A 24,369-nucleotide genomic window follows, 5' to 3' on the forward strand; every position below is an offset into this window, starting at 1 on the left:
TAGCTCTCTTTCTATTCTGAATGACAGACTTGCTGGATAAAGGATTTTCAGCTGCATATTTTTTCTGTTCATCACATTGAAGATTTCCTCCCATTCCTTTCTGGCCTGCCAAGTTTCAGTAGATAGGTTTGTCACTAGTCTTATCGGTCTCCCTTTATGTGTTAGGGCGTGTTTATCCCTAGCTGCTTTCACAATTTTCTCTTTATCCTTGTATTTTGGCAGTTTCACTATATGTCATGCAGAAGATCGATTCAAGTTACATCTGAAGGGAGTTCTCTGTGCCTCTTGGATTTCAATGCCTTTTTCCTTCCCCAGATCAGGGAAGTTCTCAGCTATGATTTGTTCAAGTACACCTTCAGTCCCTTTCTCTCTCTCTTCCTCTTCTGGAATTCCAATTATACGGATATTTTTCCATTTGATTGCATCACTTAGTTCTCTAATTTTCCCCTCATACTACTGGGTTTTTTTATCTCTCTTTTTCTCAGCTTCCTCTTTTTCCATAATTTTATCTTCTAGTTCACCTATTCTCTCCTCTGCATTTTCAATCCAAGCTGTGGTCGCCTCCATTTTATTTTGCACTTCATTTATAACATTTTTTTAGCTCCTCCTGACTATTTCTTAGTCCCTTGATCTCTGTAGCAATAGATTCTCTGCTGTCCTCTATAGTTTTTTCAAGCCCAGCGATTAATTTTATGACTATTATTCTAAGTTCTTGCTCCATTATATTGCTTAAATTGTTTTTGATCAATTTGTTAGCTGTCACCACTTCCTGGAGTTTCTTTTGAGGAGAATTCTTCCGTTTCATCATTTTGTATAGTTCATGGAGTGGCGTGGAACTGCAGGGCACTTCCCCTGTGCTGTCTGGAGTAACTTGTGTTGGTGGGCTGGGCAACAGTCAGACCTGATATCTGTCCCCAGCACATTGCGGGGGCCATAGTCAGACTGGTGTGTACCTTATCTTCCCCTCTCCCAGGGGTGGGACTCAGTGTGAAGTGGTGTGGCCCCTTTGTGGGCTACTTGCACACTGCCAGGCTTGTGGTACTGCTTTGATGGGATCTGGCGTATTAGTGGAGTGGATCCAGGGCGGGAGGGGCAGACTCAGCTAGCTTTGCTTTTGGTGGTCCCCTGTGGGAGGGGCCTTGCAGCACCAGGAGGGAGGCTGACCCTTCAGAGTGATGGATCCACAGAAGCACAGCATTGGGTGTTTGCGGGGTGCAAGCAAGTTCTGTGAGGGGAACTGGTTCCCTTTGGGATTTTGGCTGAGGGGATGGGTGAGGGAGATGGCGCTGGCCAGTGCCTCTGTTCCCTGCCGAGTTGAGCTCTGTGTCCCCTCCCTGCTCTCCAAGAGCAGAGCTGTTGACTTTTAACATTCCAGATGTTAAGTCCCACTGGCTGTCAGAACTCATGCAGTGAGACTATCTACTTAGTGTTTAAATCTCCAACACTAGTAAACTTAAGAATTGAATTCTTAAGAAGTGAATGCCCTGTTGTGAAAACTGATGGGATTCTGAACTCAATTTCCCAAGCTTTCTTCTCACTACAATTATAGAAGTCTCTTGTATGTAGCTGTTTTGTTTGTTTGTTTGTTTGGTTTTTTTGTTTGTTTGTTTTGTTTTGTTTTATTTATGAAGCACAAAAAGAATGTCATTTCTATGTTGCTTTTCCTTCCTCTTAGTGGCAGTTCTTGGCCTGGGCACTTTCCCAATCCTTAACTTTTTGCCCATTGTCCAGAATTGACAGATTTCTTGAAAGAAAACAAGAGTTGCAAAATGTCAGCTCATCTCTTTTAGTTGTTTCTCCTTTTTCTTTTTTATTTACTTATTAAAAAAATTTTTTTAATGTTTACTTATTTTTGAGGGAGAGAGAGAGACAGAGCATGAGCAGGGGAGGGGCAGAGGTAGAAGGAGACACAGAATCAGACGCAGGAGACAGGCTATGAGCTGTCAGCACAGAGCCCGACATGGGGCTCGAACTCTCAAGCTGTGAGATTATGACATGAACAAAAGTCAAGGCTCAACCAACTGAACCACCCAGGTGCCCTGTTTCTCCTATTTCTTGATTTTTGTCTCTGTTAAGTTTGGTTGCCTCACATTCTTTCCAATTTTTTGAAGCTAGAAATTTTGAAATAAAATTTCAGCTTTTACTTGTTCTTTGGTGGAAGTTATGTTATTCTACATCCATCATAAATGTAATCATATTGTTTTAATTTTGGTTTTCAGAAAGAAAATTGGGATGATATGACTATATACTTTCAAAAAAGTACTAAGTGATGATTATTATTGCTATAAATTAGTATTTTCTTATACACTTACTAAAAATAAAACTGATATTTAGCACTCCACTGTATTGTGACTGAGCTGCACAATAAACACATTAGAACATACACTCTTAAGTTAGAATTTTTTTCTTTTATAAACACTACTTTACCTGATTATTGGAGATAAGTAGATTCTTATTATCCTCATTAAATAGTTCATGGTGCTAGGAAATGCCCCAAATTACAAGTAAACATTATTTTGTAATCACAGGTATTTATTTAAAAGCTTATTTGAGTATTATGCACACCCACAAGCACATAAAGTGAGACATTCCTTTTCAGTGACAAGATATTTTAATTTACTATGAAATTTTGAATTTGAAACACAATTATCTAATGTGAATATTTATGTATGGTGATTACTTTTAATTCCCCAGGCATTTTTTCTATGCAACTCAATTTCTTTTTTGTATCTAAATTTCGAATTCAATAATTCATTGCTTATTTATAGACAGCCTACTATGTGTGTAGCATCTATTTAAATGACAATATATTTATAGACAAGAGGGTTTTTCTTTTGTTCAAATTTTATTTGGTTATAAATTTTAACCATAAAAAAGACATAAGGCTGAATCTGCAATACCACATCTTATCTGAAGCAATGAAATTCAAATGGTTAGCTCTAAACACTTTCACCACCTTGTATGATGGATGCTAATGGATATAACATTTTAAATTGGCTGTTCAAATAATGTGATACAATATTTCAAATTTTATTCTGCTGACATTTTAATCATCCCACTTTTTGTTTTGGTGTAGGTTCCAAAGTTATTGAAATTTCTTCCTTTGAGAAAATTACAGTGATTATGTTAAAATTATATATGTTTACAATATTTGTACCTGCAGTTAATAACTTTTATATGCTTATATAAGTTATATATATACTTATATGTTATAAATATACATCCAAATATACTTATATAACTTAATACAATAACTAGTTAATAATACAACAACGAATCTTTATATTCTCTTCATTTTTGTACCCCTGGTATATACATACTATATTATTATTCTGATACTATTATATTATTCTGACTCACACACTATTAAATATTTCTTAAGTGAATGAATAAATGCATTAAATGCATCTATTTATTGATATTATACACGTAGAACTTAGAGATTTTGGTTCTATTTAAAACACACATTTTACTTAATATATAATGATAAGAAAAATCCAAGAATAGTTTACTATAGAAAATTTCATGTTCTATATAACTTCTGACTATAAAACTGTGAGCTTAAAGTAACCACAATAGCTAAAAATGAGGAATGAAATGGCCTAAAACTCTAAAAAGAATCTTCTCAGAGGAGTGTGGCCAAACAGAAGGATGCAGTTATAAGAAGAATAACTACAAATAGATATCATAATGAATTAAGAAAATAAGCAAAATGGAAGAAAATACAAGTATGTTTATAAGAAGTCTAATTTTTTCTAATTTAAAAAATTTTATTTGTCTAATAAAGCTATTATAATAATGAAGATATATTAAAAGAACATTGAATCCAGTCTGTAAAAGATCAATGAATATTTATTGTGACCCTACTTATAGGAGACACTGTTCTACATGCTGGAGATCAAATAGCGAGCAAGAAAGTATACCAGTGTGGTTTGATGATAAGGCCTAGAAATCTCCTTTGTTAGACAAACAAATATTAGAGAGATAGGAAATTAAAGAGAAAAGATATATCTAGGGAGACAATAGAGCAAAGTCTTCAAAATCCACTAGGAAAATGGTTTCCTATCTATAATTTATTTCAGTTAAATTTATCAAAAAAAGATGAGGACAGCTTTTCATATTTGCAAGGACTCAAAGTTTATCTCCTGAAAAATCAAGTATTAGCAAATGTTAGCAAAATGAGTAGTTTAAATAAGGAAGGGAAAGTTATTGAATTCAGGTCCAACCTTGGACAAATTAAGGGATGATCTAGATAAAACTAGTTCCAGACAAAGCCTAGACAGTATATAAGATTTAGTCAAAAACTAGAAACTTCATAAAAAGCAAATATAAAAAGGTTGATCCCAATACAGGAAAAATAAACCATAATGTGTTATGATTTGGAGTATTTGTGGAATGTAGGAAAAATAAGTCATTTAAAATTGAAGTCATTACCCTTTATTGGCATAATAGCAAAAAAAAAAAAAAAAATCCGGAGTCCCCAAAAAAGAAATGCTATTATGCTATATGCAATGGGTTAGCCAAACTGCAAAGTCTGAAGAAACAGTCCTTATAAGATTGTCCTCATTTCAGACACCAGTCACAGGTTTGGGAATCCTAGAACACTTTTACTTCAGACCAGCCACCTAAAACTTTGAGGTTCTTGACAGGCACCCTCAGGAAAGTGCTATACTTATTACTGTTTTCTAGAATAGTGAAAATATACAATTAAAATCTACCAAGTGAAGGGAGAAAAAATACAAAGTTCAGGCAGTCCAAACAAGGAGCTTCTGATTGTCTTCTTCTTGTGGCCTTCTCCTGCCACATGAGGACCATACACACAGAGTATTGCCAAACAGAGAAGCTCACTCAATCCTTTGGTGTCCACAGTTTATTAGGACTTGATTGCATACTGCTTGTGTGGCTGAACTTGGGGGTTCAGGTTAATGGCTTTAGTCTTCAGGTTCTTGGGAGATGGGGATTTATATGGTGTGTCCAATGCCTCCATCATATATCACATTGTTAGACTTTGCAGTGGACAAAGCTTCCAGGAAAACCAAGACAGTCCTATCAAGCATGACCTCCCATGATCCTAGAGGTCTTCTCCCTGTGGAAAAGGGCAAAGACTAGACCCTTCTTTGGGTAAAGTCAGTTCTTCACTACACAGGGTATTACTTCTTCCTGAAAGTAATTACAATTATGAAAATTAGATTTTTTTTACTCACGTTTTACTTACAAATAATAACAACAATAAAACAAAAACCCCAAGAAACAGACAAACAAACAAAAACCACAGACAAATCTTAGAAGATCTAACTTTGAATTAATATATAATAAAATATTTCTAACTTGGAAATACAAAAATAGATTTACAGCACTGAGACTGGGACATGGGAAATAAAACAGTGGAAAAGAGATGATGAGGGAGAAGATTAATGATATCTACATCTGACAAATATCTATGAATTTGGAAGAAGGAATGAAAGTTTTGGTACATCATTTGAAAATGCAGATTTGACCAATGGAAAGAGAGTTGAGAATAACTACAACTGAACTGAGAGACATAAAAAAGAAGTGGGGATACAGCAAGGTATCTAGAGCTATCTATTTTAGGTGAAAGAGTGAAAAAATAATGTTTTGATAACAAATCAAAAGCGGATTCAAGTATATTACATACTAAATTAGAACTGATAATTTAAGAAGTAAAAGGAAAAATAACATCTGTCATTAGGGATTGGTAAGATTGATTGTTTTATTATGGCTTCTCTGTACTATTAGGTGCTTTTAAAATCAGATATGTAAGTTATTTTGTTAAAAATTTCCAAAGAAACGGGGCGCCTGGGTGGCGCAGTCGGTTAAGCATCCGACTTCAGCCAGGTCACGATCTCGCGGTCCGTGAGTTCCAGCCCCGCGTCAGGCTCTGGGCTGATGGCTCAGAGCCTGGAGCCTGTTTCCGATTCTGTGTCTCCCTCTCTCTCTGCCCCTCCCCCGTTCATGCTGTGTCTCTCTCTGTCCCAAAAATAAAATAAACGTTGAAAAAAAAAATTAAAAAAAAAAATTAAAAAAAAAATTTCCAAAGAAACTTAAGAAATCAAATTTGTTAAAAACACGACACATGAACAAAATATTTTTTTGACATGAACTGACATAACATAGAATAAAATTTTAAAATGTCATATTTAACCACCGGAACTTGATGTTATCAGACAAAACTGGTGAAAATTATTCTTTTATAGCCATTATAGTCAATATTTTGGTGAACTACTTGTTGCTGAAATGGTCCAAGAGAACTATTCTAGTTCAAACTAAAGGGAAAAATTGAGCAGGGGAAATGGAAAGAGAGTTTAATATAGTGATTTGATATTGTGGTTATTCTATTTAATCCTAATTTAAGAAAGTTAAAGGAAAAACATTCTTGGAATATTAGAATTATATAATTTAAAAAGATAAAAATGATAAAAAATGAAGCAAATAGAAGGAAATTTAAGTTCCCAGTTTAGGTAAAGTTAGCTTAACTACAGAATATATGAAGGTTACTAAATTGAAGTGTGTAACAAAATAAAATTTGAGGGGTGCTTGGGTGACTCAGTCGGTTGAGCATCCAGCTTTGACTTAGGTCATAATCTCACCGTTTGTGAATTTGATCCCTGTGTCGGGTTCTGTGCTGACATCTCAGGGCCTGGAGCCTGTTTCAGATTCTGTGTCTCCCTCTCTCTCTCTCTCTGCCCTTCCCCTGCTTGTCCCCCATTTCTCTCTCTGTCTCTCTCTCTCTGTCTCTCTCTCTCTCCAAAATAATAAATAAAAACTTAAATTACTTAAAAAAAAGAAAAATGAATAAATAATATTTGAAAAGTATTTCTGACAGATTGGCATTAAGGTTCCACTAAGAACAGACTGTTATTTGAAATATTGTATTACACTCTTTCTATATTTATGTAATGAAGGCATGAGGTATAGAAATATGAAGTAAAATGTAAATGCTATATCATATAGCACTATTAAAAACATGCATTTACAGGGCGCCTGGGTGGCTCAGTTGGTTGAGCCTCCAACTTTGGCTCAGGTCATGATCTCACGGCTTGTGAGTTCGATCCCCATGTGCAGCTCTGTGCCTACAGTTGGGAGCCTGGAATCTGCTTCGGATTCTATCTCCCTCTCTCTCTCTGCCCCTCCCCTGCTCACCCTCTGTCTCTCTCCCTCTCAAAAATAAATAAACATTAAAAAATTAAAAATAAATAAACAAAAAGATAACATGCACTTTCTTTTCAATGGATTGATTATATCCTGGGCACCCAAAGGTTATCTCTTTAAAAACCTTTGCTGTAAAAAGCATTTCAAGCCCTTCAGCCAAAACAGAGTAGTCATTTCTGTTAAAGAGAGTACGGTAAACTATGCATGTATTTGTTCCCAGATTTACTTTAGAATGGTATCAGCGTAATCAAATATTCTTTTCAGAGTTTCATATCCTGGGTAGAAAATAACCCTAATCTTGAGCTTCTGTTTGGAATAGAGGCATAAATCCATAAAAATTGGTAGTGAAGTTGCAGTTAGTTTCCCTAGGCCCTAAAGAAAAATGTGCTAACTCTTAAAAATAGCTTGAGTGCCTCCTTGACAATGTTAGATTTTTAAAAATTGATTTTTGAAAATCTAAGAAGCATCATAGAAGGTTGCAGAAGCAACTCCTTAGATAAATAAAGAGTATCTGTTTATAAACAGATATGGAATATTGCTGAAGTGGGATATTTTTGCTAAATAGAATTTCTGAATCTGTTGTTATCATATTTTATTACATTTTTACTGAAAAAATTTATTTTACCATATTTTATATTTATACCTTAAAGATGCTGAACTTGACCTTTAAAAAAAAAAGAAATTCTTTTGTGTTCTATACCATATTCTGTTCTAGGATGGGCTTAAAGTTACTGAGATATGTATTGGTTACATGCCACCTCTTTGCATTTTTACAGATACCCAAATTCTGTACTACAACTTAGATGTCAGTAGCCCACCACTCAGTATGCTCTCTTTGAAAGAGGGGAGAGAGACAGGGGATGAGAGAGAGAGAGAGAGATGAAGAGGAGGTGAGGGAATGGAAGAAAGTGGAGGGAAACATCAGGAAGGAAGAATTAACATCCCAGGGTGCTCTGATGCCACAAAAGCATAGTTTTGAATACTTGATTTAGCAGCCCAGTTTTCCTCCTACCACGGGTAAGTCATTTATTTATTTTTTGTCGAATTATTCAATACTTAATGGCTCCAATGTAGGCAGCAATCACTGTGTTAGAAGATGCTGATATAGAGAATTTGCCGACCATTAGTTCTGCCTGACACTTAAAATATACTGTCAACATTTCAACTTTCTGAGCGAGTTTCTTTGTCATGAAAAAGATAATAATACAACTTATGTAATTTTTTCTTTAGTTATGACCGTGATTCTTTTATTATAATTTTATCTTCATTACGAAAGCAACTCAATGAAATGTGATTTATGATGAGGGCTTTGGGACACACCATATCAGTTAATGAAATGTATATTATCATTCCATTTTACAAGATGATAAAATTGAGTTCTTAAGTACTTAATAACCTCAGTTGGAATATAACACTGTTAAGCGAGCCAAAATCATCTGGGTCCTGGCAATTCCAGGACAATTCTAATGTTCTCATACTTTGTCTCTGGTGCTAGGTTCCATTTATTCAACCTTTAGTACAACTCTATGCATGTCACCCAATCCCTTTTCCTACCACTTGAAAGTTCCTCAATTTTCCCTCTCCTCCATTTACGTTCAAACCTATTTTCTGGAATAATTTGATGGTGAATATTTAGATACAAAAACAAATATAGCAGCTAAAATATTTTATTACATGGGGTTGCTTAGCACTTCACACACTTTATGTTTTTTATTCTTCATAGCAATTTACTAGGTAAGCTTTACCTGTTTTTTGTTTTTGTTTTTTTTCCATAAAAACTGAAACCCAGAATGGTTGGCTATGCTGCCAATTCATCAGCTATAATAAGGATATTAGCTTTTATTTCCATATATGAAACCATGAAATATTAATTTGTGCATAATTAAAGAATATCAGCTATCAGTGAACATATAATAAAATACCTGGGGATTTGGGGGCCGAAGTACCCTCAAATATTATCATTTCCATATATTTGTAATGTAGTCTTAGAGTGAGTATAAAATTGCCAGTACAGGCATGTCTTTAAGTAGAATAAACAAAATTCTTACTCATCCCATTCTTTACATTAAATGTAATTATTAGATGATTACTTTTTTAGTAATCGTATTTATAACTTCTGTGGCAAATAATGGGTATGGAAAATTAGGCTATAGCTTCTCCAAATCCTCCATGAGCAACTGCCTCATTAGGCTGCATTTGTTTCTATTTTAGTGTCTATGGTGATGGTATATGTCTAAGAAAATAGAACCTTTTATTGCACCAAAGATGCACATTGAGTTATAGCTACACCTTCTCAAAAGTGTAGCTCTGTGAGGGAAGAATCCATATTACGTGTTTACTCATAGACCCATTCTCAGCAAGTGACTTTAAATCAAAAAATGTCTGACATTGAAAGACATTATCAGCAAAACACAGTTCTTGTTTTCTCCTTATCTTTAATGTCTTTCTCTACTTTTTTATTTTACCAAAAGCAAAATATCAATGGCTTTCCCACACATTTCAGATAATAAAGAAAATTGTTACATTTTATGTACTAGCTGTTCTTTATTTCATGTGCAGTGCTAAAGAAGTTTATTGTCTATCTGTGTATTCTCATCGTGGTTGATGTTAAAAATGTTTTCTCAGGGGCGCCTGGGTGGCGCAGTCGGTTAAGTGTCCGACTTCAACCAGGTCACGATCTCGCGGTCCGGGAGTTCGAGCCCTGCGTCGGGCTCTGGGCTGATGGCTCAGAGCCTGGAGCCTGTTTCCGATTCTGTGTCTCCCTCTCTCTCTGCCCCTCCCCCATTCATGCTCTGTCTCTCTCTGTCCCAAAAATACATAAACGTTGAAAAAAAAATGTTTTCTCTTTTGGGGCGTCCAGAGCTCGCTGTGGATCCTGTCTCCCTCTCTCTCCGACGCTACACTCTTGCATGCTCACTCTCTCTCTGTCTCAAAAATAAATAAACATTTAGAAAAAATGCTTTTTATATTTACTGTTACCCTCTATTTTTTATATTCACTGAATGTCTGCAATGTTCTAAGCATCATCCATGCAATGCTCAGTTGTTGTTTTTCAGAGAGGCAGTAAAAGAACACAATAGTCTCTAACTATGTGAGTTATGGTACCTAAGCTCCAAGGTCATATTGTTAATTAATATTTCATCCTTTCAGTTAATGTCACATAAATTACTTCATTTATCCATTCATTTAACAAACATAATGTAGTGAGGAGGACAGAAAGATAAAATGCAAGCAATAAATACCATGTCAGGGTATATTTTAGAGTATGGAAAAAGGAAGGGAATCTAACCCAGTCAGTAATGCTTCATGATAGTTTTATTAAAACATGGGAAGATTTCATCCACAAAAAAGGCCAAACAAAGGTAGTTCCCAGCAGAGGAAAGAACATGTATAAGGGCAACGTGCCTTAACAAACATAATGTCTCTGAAAAAAAGGGAAGTAGGCAGTTTGGGTGAGTTTGAATATACACATGCAGATGGTACTGATGAGAGATAAGAGTTTGGGTTTATCATTTCGATTTTATTTTGAAGGCAATTAAGAATGCATACCTTGAGATTTTCTAAGTGTGAAGTGACCAAATCATAGACTTTAATTAGTGCAGTAATTTTTTTTTCAAATTGTTGCTATTGGAGTGCCTGGGCGGCTCTGTCAGCTGGGCGTCCAACTTCAGCTCAGGTCATGATCTCACGGCTTGTGATTTTGAGTCCCGGGTCAGGCTCTGTGCTGACAGTTCAGAGCCTGGAGCCTGCTTTGGTTTCTGTGTCCCTCTCTTGCTCTGTGCCTCCCTTCTTCATGCTCTCAAGAATAAATGAACATTAAAAAAATTTCAAATTGTTGCTCTTGAAACAGAAGAGACAGCAGAGTATAAGTGACTCACAGCTAACCTCTACTAGTATAGGAAAAAGGACCTATATTTGAGCCTACAACCTTGATGGCATTTAAATAACTATACAGAAAATAGTGAACTTTCCTAATTAACTCTACATACACCTGGCCCAGGACTTGAAGGATAAAATCAAAGATATCCTGTAGGAAGTGGAGGAGTTTCAAGCCTGAATTCTGCCATGCACAAACAAGCTGGGAGAGCCAATCAGTGACAATGACTCATGCTGCAGAAACATAACAGTTGACACTTTACTTACACCTTACAAATCTTTTGCTGTTTCACTTGTGTTCTTCCTTGTCTGAACATTACCAACACATGCTGGAACATTTAGTCCCAAATTAGCTAAGGAATGTCACAAAATTACCACCATCAAACTCCTTGTCAACCTAGAATCCATACACAATTTCTTTAACCATCTTTACATTACAAAGAAAGATAGTAGTAAACCATGCTTCGTTCCTTTCCCTTGAGTATGGACTGTGCTTCATGACCCACTTCTAATGAATAGAATATAGTAAAAGCAAAGACATGTCACTCCAAGATTAGGTTATAAAAAAATATGGCTTCCCATCTTAGAGGTTCTCTCCCTTTCTATAATCTCTAATCTCTCACTATGTAGAATCTATATCATTAGTAGCCCTACTGAGAAGCCCACATAATGAGAGAATGAAACTTCTGTCCATAAACCCCATTAATGAACTTGAAATCAGATCCACAAACCCTTAAATGCAAAGACTGTTACCTGGACTGACAGCTTGACTCCAACTTCATAAGAGACCCTGGAACAGAACCACCCAACTCAACAGCCTCTCCCAGAATCTTGACCCTTAGAAGATGTGTTAATAAAGGTTTGTTTTAATCTGAAAAAGTGCGGAATAGATTTTAATGCAGCAGTAGGTAACTAGCATCATTTTTTGTATCTGGAAATAGACTGCAGCCACAGCTACAACCTAAACTGGGTGAATGGTCTTGAGGAGAGTTTATTGAAAGCTTAGAGTACCTTAAACACACCACTTGTAGAGGTTAGGACTTTGAGCATGCTGTAGAGGAGACTTCTCCAGAAAGTGAAAAAAAAAAAACATTATTGGAAACTGGAGAAAAGGAGATCTTTGTTATGTAGTAGCAGAAAGTTTAGGCTTGCCTGGGTAGCTCAGTTGGTTCAGTGCCCAATTCTTGGATTCAACTCAAGTCATGATCTCACAGTTGGTAAAATCAAGCCCTGCATCAGGCTCTGTGCTGACAGTGTGGATCCTGCTTGGGATTCTCTCTCTTTCCCTTTTTCTGCCCCTCTCCCACTCGTGATGTCTCTGTCTCTCTCAAGTAAATAAATAAACTTAAAAAATTGAGAAAGTTTAGTAACTGTTGCCTATAGCTATATGGAAAATAGAAAATATAACTAATAAACTGGGTGATATGGATAAGGAGATTAAAGACCAGAGAAGTGCCACCTGTTATTGTAGTGGTTGTTGTTTTTATTCACTCTTTACAGTGAAATGCAAGAGGACAAAGAAAAACTTTTAAGAAAGAACAAGGAAAAAACTGTTAGACAACAAGGGGTCTAAACTTCATGATTTTGAAGTTTTTCACCCATTTTAGCAAGCAAATGATACTAAAATTATGACATTATTCTGGATCTGGAGCGCCTGGGTGGCTCAGTGGGTTAAGCATCCTACTTTGGCTCAGATCATGATCTCGTGGTTCATGAGTTTAACCCTGCATCAGGATTTCTGCTGACAACACAAAGCCTGCTTCAGATCCTTATCCTCCTGTCTCTGCCCATCACTCATTCTCTCTCTCTGCCCCTCTCTCTCTCAAAATAAATGAGTAAACTTAAAAAAATAATTATTTGGGGGCAAAAATTACATCTAAGGTATGCCAAGACAAATAGGGTATAAAGATGAAGTTGAGAGTATGATTATAAAATCTTTTTTAAGCTCTCAAAAAAAATTAAAAGTACCATCTTAGAGTACCTTTTCATTAAAAAAAAAAAATTCCTTCTATAGAAATTAAGCATATACATTATAGATCCTTGCAATCAAACAGTAGTGCTCCTAATAAGCTTAAGGGTATTCTATCTCAACAGTCTCAGCAGTAGCCCAAGGTACAGAAGGGCTTAATCTAGAAGAGATATGTGATTTTACCCTTTGTCAAGTGAACTAAAACCTAAAATTATCTAGAGGACACCCAAAATATTTTTAGAGTTATATTGGAAGTACTGTCATTTTGGACTGAAATGGACAATGAATACAAAGCGAAGAGTCTATTCCAACACTAAAACTTTATCAGCAGGAAAAACTACTAAGATGTGATTGATTGTACCCTTCATGAAAAAGAAGAGATCATGCTGAGGTCAGAACCATGAGAACAGAGCACAGAACGAATGGTGAAATATTTCTGTAAAGGAAGCTTCCCCGACCTACTATTTCATGACTCATTATCACTTATATAAGAGACACAGGATGAATGCATGACTCTTTCCCTCTACTATATAATTTTTAAAAATAATGAGTTTATACACAAAATGCAATAATTTATTAATGTTCTTCCTGTGTAGCATCACACGCTTCTAACACTGCAAGGATCTTAAGTTCTGCAATTTCTTTCAGTGATACCATTAAAATTGAGGGGTAATGATCTGTTTTAGGGGTGTTTATTGAACCTTGACCTCCCCTTTGAATGTTTTAATATCAAAAAGCAAGTCAGAATCTTCAAATCTACTTCTTGTCACACTTTATCTCCTCTCCTCTCTCTCTGCCTCCCATCATGGGCTTCAGCCAGCTTGTTGGAAAGGAAGAACTCTTCCTGCTGATTGCCAGTTTTGCTAACTCAGATAACTGCTGATAATGGTAAAACTTTAAGTTTAAGACTATTAGGTCTAGTTTTCCACTTGACAATGGGAATTTTGGAAATTTGCAAAACACTTTGTTTTTCAATAAAGCTTGAATTTTGAAATATTGGCATTGTTATGATTTAAAGAAAATCAGCTTTAAAATAAAAAAAAAAAAAAGCAGTCTTTGTTAATTTGATGGTTGCGATGGTACAGACCAAAATTATTGATAGGACATGAAAACATTTACAAAATATTTTTTGATATTTTGTTCTTTACACATGTTGAACTAATATATATCTTCTGGCAATTTAGATATTCTTCTAAATGGTTTTGATGATAGCTACATAGTAGCATTTGAACAGGAAATCAGTAAGGAATCAGGACACTCTGTGTTAGAAGTGGTTTTGTTACAGCTGTGTAGCTACTATGTTGTATGTACTTACATGTCTTAGGCAAGACACATTAGTACATATAGTCTCATGTGTTTTTCTCTGATGTTATTTTTATACTTGTAACAGTGGACTCTACAATCAACTCTAAAATTCTGACTCTATAGTCATAGGACTATGATTTTGACAATCTAATATGACCTCTAGTATCTGACCTTCTATCCTTCTTGACTTTATATTTAGTTTAAAAAAATTTCTAGTCAGAAACAGAATGTTCCTATAATGCTAAGCTTGCATACATTTTAAAAAGGTAAAGAATTAGGGAACATTGTTGGGAATGCAAGCTGGTGCAGCCACTCTGGAAAACAGTATGGAGGTTCCTCAAAAAACTAAAAATGGAACTACCCTACAACCCAGCAATTGCACTACTAGGCATTTATCCAAGGGATACAGGTGTGCTGTTTCGAAGGGACCCATGCACCCCCATGTTTATAGCAGCAATATCAACAATAGCCAAAGTATGGAAAGAGCCCAAGTGTCCATCGATGAATGAATGGATACAGAAGATGTGGTATATATATATACATATACATATACATATACATATACATATACATATACATACATATATAATACCCTCCAGTTCCATCCATGTAGTTGCAAATGGCAAGATTCCATTTTTTTTGATTGCCCAGTAATACTCCATTGTATGTGTATACACATATATATGTGTATATATATTATGTATATGTATTACATATATACATATGTATACATGTATACATATGTATACATATGTATACATGTATACATATGTATACATGTATACATATGTATACATATACATATATGTAATACATATACATATATACACACATATATATACACACACATATATATGTATATGTATATATACATATGTATATATGTATATATATATATATACACATATGTATATATATATACACATACAATGGAGTATTACTGGGCAATCACAAAAATGGAATCTTGCCATTTGCAACTACATGGATGGAACTGGAGGGTATTATGCTAAGTGACATTGGTCAGTCAAAAAAAGACAAAAATCATATGTCTTCACTCATGTGAGGACTTTAAGAGACAAAACAGATGAACATAGGTAAGGGAAACAAAAATAATATAAAAACAGGCAGGGGGATAAAACAGAAGAGACTTATAATATGGAGAACAATCTGAGGGTTACTGGAAGGGTGGGAGAGGGGATGGGCTAAATGGGTAAGGGGAAACTAAGGAATCTACTGCTGAAATCATTGTTGCACTATATGCTAACTAATTTGGATGTAAATTAAAAAAAAATAAAAAAATAAAGTTAAAAAATAATAAAAACTAAGTATCTTCACAGCCAAAAAAAAAAAAAAAAAAAGTAGTTGCAAGTTTAGTTTTGCCAGAAACTGCCTAACAGGTTTCTAGAGTGTCTATATCATTTGTCATTCTTCTAGCACATTACAAGTGATTGAGTTTCTCCACATTCTCACCAGCTTTTGGTGTTAATTATTATTTTTTTTTATTTTAGCCGTTTTGAAGTGTGTGTAGTGATATTTCACTGTGGTTTTAATTTACATTTCCCCAGAGACTGATAGGTTGGACATCATTTTATGTGCTTATTTTTCATCTATATATCCTCATTTTCTAATCAAAAATTTTCGTCAAAAAAAGGAATTAGGAAATATTGTGACTACACACTTCCATCATTGTATCAAAACTCATTCAAACACTCTGCTAACTTCTCTACAGACATAGTTCATATACTTTACTCTTTCTTCTGACCAATACTCCAAAACTCTTGCTGATCAAAGCATTACTTTTATGTAATGTTTCTGAAAAAACTCTTCCATCCATAGGATTTTTTAAAAAATAATGCTGATTTTTGAGAGAGACAGACAGAGAGAGAGAGAGAGAGAGAGAGAGAGAGTATGAGCTGGGGAAGGGCAGAGAGAGGGGGAGACACAGAATCCGAAGCAGGCTGCATGCTGTGAGCTGTCAACACAGATCTCAATGCAGGGCTTGAACTCATCCATGGTGAGATCATGACCTGAGCTGAAATCAGAGGCTCAACTGACTAAGCCACCCAGGCACCCCTAGAATTTAGACCATTTAAAACTATTTTTAATGTATTATTTTTTCTTCTGAATATCACATTTTATCAAAATTTCCTCATTATATTTTATGGATTTAGCTATCATTTTTAAGGAATTTGGCTTTTTTTGTTTTTTTGTTTTTCTTTTATTCAAATATCCCTTGATTTTCTCTTTTTCTTGTTTGCTAGTTAAATACACATGGTATTTGTTTTCTTAAGTTTTTAAATATATGGCTGTTAGATAAAACTTGATATTGATATGAATAATTCTGATACAAAAAATTCCATAATATTCCAGGACCTCATCTGACTTTTGCAATGTCTTAGCTACTGATAAATATTTTTATTGTAGGTTCAATAATACCTGTGATATTCTCTTTGCTCATGATAAACTTAGAGACGAGAAAAACAGACATTAAAAAAAGGAATAGGGGATTCTCATTAGTGATATTGAGCAACTTTTCATGTGTCTCTTGGTCATCTATAGGTCTTCTTTGAGAAATATCTAGTAAAGGTTTTTATCTGTTTTTTTTTTTTTTAATTCGATGTTTGGGGTGTTTTTGGTGTTTAGAAAGCTAAGTTTTTTATATTTTTTTGGATATTAACGCTTTATTGAATATGTAATTTTCAAATATCTACTCCCATTCAGTTGGGTGACTTTTTATTTTGTTGATGGTTTCCTTTGCTGTGCAGAAGCTATTTTTTTTTTTATATAGTCCTAATAGTTTATTTGTTTCCTTGCCTCGGGAGACATATCCAGAAAAAAATGTTACTACAACTGTCAAAAAAAAATTACTGCTTGTGTTCTTTTTTAGAATTTATATGGATTCGGGCCTCACATTTAGGTTTTAACCAATTTTTTGTTTAGTTTTGTTGTGTATCATGTAAGAAAGTGGTCCAGTTTCTTTCTTCCACATGTTGCTGTCCAGTTTTCCCAACACCATTTGTTGAAGAGACTCTATTTTTTTTCCATTGGATATTCTTTCCTGATTTGTCAAATATTAATTGACCATATAAGTGTGGGTTTATTTCTGGGCTTTCTAGTCTGTTCTATCAATCTATGTGTCTATTTTTGTGCCAAAACCATACTATTTTGATTATTATATTTTTGCAGTGTATCTTGAGATCTGGAATTGTGATACCTCCAGTTTTTTTTTCCTCAAGTTTCCTTTGGCTATTCAGAGTCTTTTGTGGTTCCATACAAATTTTAGGATTATTTTTTTCCTAGATCTGTAAGATATGCTATTAGATTTTGATAAGCATTGCACTGAATCTATAGATTGCTTGTGTAACATAGACATTTTAACAATATTTGTTCTTCCAATCCATGATCATGGGATATCTTTCCATCGGTTTGTGCTGTCTTCAATTTCTTTCATCAGTGTTTTATAACTTTCAGACTACAGGTCTTTTACCTCCATGGTTAAGTTTATTTGTAGGTATTTTATTAGTTTTGGTGATACTGCAAATGGAAATGTTTTCCTAATTTCTCTTTCTGCTACTTTGTTTTTAGTATATAAAAATGCTACCAATTTCTGGGTATTAATTTTGTACCCTGAATTACAAAATTTACTGAATTTATTTATCAGTTCTAGTAGTTTTTTTGGTGCAATTTTCAGATTTTTCTATGTAGTTTCATTCAGTTAGTGACAGTTTAACTTCTTCATTACCAACATGAATACCTCATTTCTTTTTCTTGTCTGATGGCTCCGGCTAGGCTTCCAGTACTAAGTTGAATAAATGTGGTGAGAGTGGGCATCCTTATCTTGTTCTTGGTTTTAGAAGAAAAGCTGTCAGTTTTTCAACATTGAACATGATGCTAGCTGTGGGTTTTTATTATATGACCTTAACTATGTTGAGGTATGTTCCCTTGAAATCCGTTTGTTGACAGTTTTTAATCATGAACAGATGCTGAATTTTGTCAAGCATCTATTGAGATGATCATGATTTTTATCCTTCATTTTGTTAATGTGATAAACACAATGAGGTATCGCCTTACACATGTTAAAAGAGTTAGAATAAAAAAAGACAAGAACTAACAAGTGTTGGAGAGGATGTGGAGAAAAAGGAATCCTCAAACACTGTTGATGGAAATGTAAATGATATACCAACTGTGGAAAATATATGAATATGCCTCAGACAATGAGAAATAGAAACATGATATGATCCAATAAAGTCCACTACTGGGTATTTACCCAAAGAAAACAAAAACACTAATTCAAAAAGACACATGCACTCTATATTTATTACAGCACTATTTGTAATAGGCAAGATATGGAAGCAACCCAAGTGTTCCCTAATAGACAAGTGAATAAGGAAGACGTGGTATATACACACAATTGAATATTATGCAGCCTTAGAAAAGGGTGAAACACTTATGACAACATGGACGACTTGAAAGGTATAATGAAAAGTGTAATATGTCAGACCGAGGAAGAAAAACAACATATATGAATTCATTTATATGTGGAATCTACAAAAATGAATAAATAAACAAACAAAAAGCAGAATCAGGCCTACAAATACAGAGAACAAACTGATGATTGACAGAAAGGAAGGGAGTAGGTGAACAGGCACAATGGTTGAAGGGGAGTGGAAGATACAGGTTTCTCATTATGGAATAAATAAGTCAAAGGAATAAAAGCACAGTATAGGGACCATAGTGAGTAGTAGTATAATAGCATTGTATGCCGTAGATGGCAACCACACTTGTGGTGAGCAGAGCATAACATATAGAGAATTGAGTCACTATGTTTTACATCTGAAGCTAATATAACACTGTGTGTCAACTATATTCAAATAAAAAAGACAAAATTTTAAGATAAATGTTAAGATTTTAAGACAAGAGATTCTGAAAGGGAAATATGAAATAATTCTTAAAAATCCAAGAATCCTTAATGTCTCATGATAACATCCAAATTCAGAGTGCTAGGAAAGAAATCTGCAAACACATTACTGTGGTAGTGAGAGAAGGAGTAGAGGCTAAGACAGCTCGTCTTCAACTAAAGAACATAGCTAATGGGGCAAAAATGAACACCTTAGTGTCGCAATAAATCATATCCTTTAAACTTAAAAGCATTTCTTTGGGGCGCCTGGGTGGCTCAGTCAGTTAAGCGCCCGACTTCAGCTCAGGTCGTGATCTCGCAGTCAATGAGTTTGAGCCCCGCATCGGGCTCTGTGCTGACAGCTCAGAGCCTGGAGCCTGTTTCAGATTCTGTGTCTCCCTCTCTCTGACCCTCCCCCGTTCATGCTCTGTCTCTCTCTGTCTCAAAAATAAATAAAGGTTAAAAAATAGCATTTCTTTAATTCTAAGGACATGATTTTTTAAATCTACATACTTTGGATTTGGGAATGAAATGAACATTCTAAATCTGCAATTAAAATTAATAAATATTTGTCCTTCCAGAACATCCAGAGAACACTTGTTGATCCTAAAGATAAACATCACCACACAATTTAGCTCAGGATAAGATAGTTAATCTGCTTTCAAACCTCATGAATTACTTCATGGAATAGGAAGTGACTAAGGCATTATTTGATGAATATTATTTGCTTTCATAAATCCACTTTTGATGTTACATTCTAGAGTATAAGAAACATTATGCTACTGCTAAAAACTCATTCATAACATGTATGTCCAATATTTTATGCATAATATTTATATATATAGATTTATATATATAGATTCTTAGGATCTAAATTTTTATTTCATGTTATTTCATTCATTTAACATATGTAGTCAAATGCACATCCTTTTAAAAGTTAATAAGACATAATATTTTCCTTAGCTACACCAGATAAGCCTTGATTTTGTTTTCTATTCTATGTAAATAATAAGCAGGAAAGTAGACTTTGGGAAAATATGTGAAGCTGTATCTGTGAGGAAGTCTTATTTTTTGTTTATTTGTTTTTAAAGAGAGAAAAAGAGAGTAGGAACAAGCAATGGAGGGGCAGAGGGACAGGGAGAGAGAATCTCAAGCAGACTACCTGCTTTCAGCACAGAGCCCCATAAGGAGCTCAATTTCATGAAGTGTGAAATCATGACCTGAGCTGAGAGCAAGAGTCAGACACTTAGCCAAATGAGCCACCCAGGCACCCCAGAAAGTCTTCAAAGTATGAAATCAGTTTATTTATGGTTTTGACAAATTAAGGTGACACCCACATGAAGCAATACATTGTCAGAGAGGAATTAATTAGTACATACATTATCAGGCCATAAAAAGCTCAAGTAATCTCTCTCTGAAATAGTCTTTTTTGTCACTATGCTTTGAATGAGAGACCTGTTTTCCTCATTATAATTCTAAACATACTTTTGTCTTAATTCTCCTTTGTATGTGACAAATCAGTTTGGATGAGAAAAGATAACCCCAGGTTCTTCTTGCAGCTCTTCTTTTCAGGGCTGGCTGTTTGGATGGAGGAGTTTCCTGATGACTCACTAAGAGTCAGTGGGGAAAGAAAAAAAGACAGAGAGAGAGAGAGAGGAAGAGAGGAAAAGGATGGAAGGAAGGAAGGAAGGAGGAAAAGGAGGAAAGAGGAAAGGAAGAAAGGGAAGAAAAGAATGAAAACCTTGAGCTAATAAGAACATGCTTCCATGTTTGCAGACTTTGAAAAATCATTCCTTCCACCTAAAGCATCACAAGTCATTATATTCTGTTTGTCTTCACTAGTTGAGATTATTTAATGGTGCTTTACTTTCACCATTTTGTATTATGGAAACACCATATATTTTTGTTTTCAAAGTAAAAATCATTAAAATATCATGCTTGTTTTTCAAATTACACTGTTTCGAATTAGATGTCTCGTCTTTTCCACTTGAAATCATCATGCACTTTGCATCAACATGCAAACCTCTAGTTAGTATTCTTTTTCTTTTTGCTATGCTCTATTATAACACAAACATATATATGCTAAACATATGCAATTGCAACACATCTCTTTTATCTCATGCAGAAAAGTAATAAAAATAATAAGAGAATAAGAAAATAATACAGAAAATACTGTACTATTAATGCTAAACCGTGGAGAGGATGCTGAGACCTTTGATTAACAAATAGCACAATGTATTTCTTAAATGTATGTTCAGAAAATACATAAATTATTAGTGTCGTGTTTAATCAAAAACCATATGCCAAAGTTTTATATTAAAAGAGTAGTTGGCTAATGAAGAGAATGTGTGTGCACTGAAATTTCAGGTTGGATTTTTAATTATTCTTTGAAAAAAAGATGCCAGAAAGTCATCTGGAATCAACACATCTAACCCCTTGGTTTTGTTGATCCCATTGGAATCACATGGGAGAAATCCTTAAGGAATTAAATCAAATTTTACCTCCTGGAAATAACTTCTGAGACATAAGTACTGAGATTAGTATTGTTTAGGAGGATAAAGAGATAACTTTATAGCCCAAGAAGGGAGCCCAGAAGGAGAGATTTGCCCATAACCACAAAGAACAGGAAACAGAAATTATTTGGGAGGCTTTGAAATGGCTTATAAATGTTTAATAATTATACTGCTGAATCACATAGGGCACTGCCCCAACAATAAAAGACTAAAACTACCAATAACTGTATCCTGTCTCAAAGGTTGTCATCAAAGCAACTACCTAACTCACTGGTGGATAAATTAGCCAGAGCTTTGTTCAGTGTGCATACTTCTGATTTGACTTACACAAACTACCCAACAGAATATATTTGGAAGTGCTTTCCTTCACAGTTACTGTAATTTGACACATCCTGCAAGATATCCTTAAATTCTATGAGAATCATAGAAACAAAGAAAAGAAAGGAAGAAAAGAAGGAAGGAGATAAGAGAAGAAGGGAGAGGAAGGGATATTCCGAGTTTTCTTTACTGAAATTAAATGGAGTGAATTAGGATAGAAAGGTGACAAAGTAGTTTTTTTCTAAGAAGATCTGAACCATACAAATAGAAAATGTTAGCCTTACATATGATCACTTCTTAAATCTAGTGTAAGCAGTAATTAGGGTCCAAGACCATGAGGAATGAAACATGCAGTATAGAGAAGCTCACTTATATGCAGGGATCTTGCAGTTATATTCATTCTCCTTCTAAATCTATTTATTAAAATTGGTAGTATTATCATTCTAATGAAATAGGAAATATTTTATTTTGTGATGTGTTTTGCAGTAAGGAACTGAATTTTAAAACTTTAAGATTTTATTATTAAACAAAGATATACAGTTGTCATTGAGTATTAGTATTGTAAGAAGGAAATATGCCCTATAGATTTTTTCATTAACATTGGAAAAACTATGATTAATAGACAGGCACTATACATAAAAATGGATCCATTCTCAAGGGATTAATTAAGAAAAGATCATGACACCTACTGTATGTCTCCCAAAACATAGAAGTATCCTTTCATCCTATATAATTAAATCTTTAAATAAGGTTACAGGCACCTGAGTGGGTCAATTGGTTAAGCTCCTGACTTCAACTCAGGTCATGAACTCACGGTGCATGAGTTTAAGCCCTGCATGGGGCTCTGTGCTAATGGAGCAGAACCTACTTGGGATTCTCTTTCTCTCTCCCTCTCCCTCTGTCCCTTCCCCACACATGCTCACACTCTCTTTCTCAAAATAAATAATCTTTAAAAATAAATAATTAATTAATAAACAAACAAATAAGGTTAAATCACTTAAATTAAAGGTAATAGACAGGGATTTGGAAATCCATGCTTGAACTACTAGGTTAAATATGACATTTTAAAAGTGTTCTATGTACTTTTGAAAGTAATTATTAATACAGGATATCTGTGCATACATATATTGTAATATCTGTTTCTTAATATCTGTGGACATGATTAGCACAAATAAACCCATCATCAGTAGTAGATTTTAGAATTAAAACTCTAATATTGTCATATGAATGTATTGCTATTAGCTCATTTTTCACTTGCTGAAAGACACAGAATGTTTAATTAAAAATCAGCCTTATCCAGGCATAGCTGCATTTCTGTCAGAGCGAAAGCTGGTGGAAAGATTTGGCAGCTGTATAAATAAGATATACTCTAAAAGTTGTACTTTTTTTCCCCACACAAAATTCCTCCCAGAAATATGTATACCTCATTTTTTTATTAGTGTATAAAAGAAAAAAAATCCCTTTGTCTTAGAAAATCCACTGTCACATATATTGGTATTTTTACTACCTTAATAAACCCAGGGATTTATTTTGAAGAACATCACATTATAGATTTTTCTTTGAAAAAAAATGCAACAGTGAGCTTTAGTTAAAGAATTATGTCTCTTCATTTCAAATAAATTTAGTTTAAATATAGTATTTGAAATATAAGTTTAGGCAGAATTTTAATTAGCATATAAGCCCGAGGATGTACTTCTCAGTACTGCTGAGCATTTTGAGTCTCTACTTTCAAACAACTCAGTATTAATTTTAGCAGGATAAGCAACCTTGTCTTTCATGCTTTTTTAAAGTCAAAGAGATGAGATTATTGTTTAATCTAGTTATTTTATATTAACTCTCTTTTACCTGGATATTATGAGTTATACAGAAGTTCAGAAAGATCCAGCACTGCATCTGAAAAACTTCCAAGTTAAAAGGGAATTGGAACATGAAGTTGCTAGGAGATAGTTGGTTTCTTGGGCAACACATCTCTGTATCCAGGGAAATAGCTAAGATATTAAACACAGCCTTTGTTTAAATTCATATGGTGTATTACAAAGACATGGTGTTAGTAAAGGACAATAGTATTAGCAGCTCTGTTAATTATGTCATATGCTAAAAACTACAAACATCTATTAACCTCCATTACATACCTGGTGCTGTGCTAAGTGTATATTTACTTTCTTCTCAAGCATTCACAATAGCCTATGTTTTCTACATTTTATAAAGAGGAAATGAGACTTCAAATTTTTTTAGCAATGTGCCTAAATACCACTCAGCTTGGGAATGACATAGTGAGGAATCTGATGCAGTCTTATTCATGTCTAGAGTTCAAATATTTA

The 24,369-nt window shown here is 34.4% G+C and overlaps 1 long non-coding RNA gene across 1 annotated transcript; it reads right to left on the reverse strand.

The window, feature by feature from the left end:
• Positions 1–4,964: 4,964 nt before the first annotated feature.
• LOC123602396 lies at positions 4,965–23,957 on the reverse strand. The gene is made up of 2 exons (XR_006714477.1): positions 23,894–23,957; positions 4,965–5,160 (listed from the first exon to the last, which is right to left on the reverse strand). It is a non-coding gene; the product is annotated as an uncharacterized LOC123602396 (long non-coding RNA).
• Between the last annotated feature and the right edge of the window lie 412 nt (positions 23,958–24,369).

Source organism: Leopardus geoffroyi, chromosome D1 (genome assembly GCF_018350155.1).
Source record: "Leopardus geoffroyi isolate Oge1 chromosome D1, O.geoffroyi_Oge1_pat1.0, whole genome shotgun sequence".
NCBI classification, from domain to species: Eukaryota; Metazoa; Chordata; class Mammalia; order Carnivora; family Felidae; genus Leopardus; species Leopardus geoffroyi.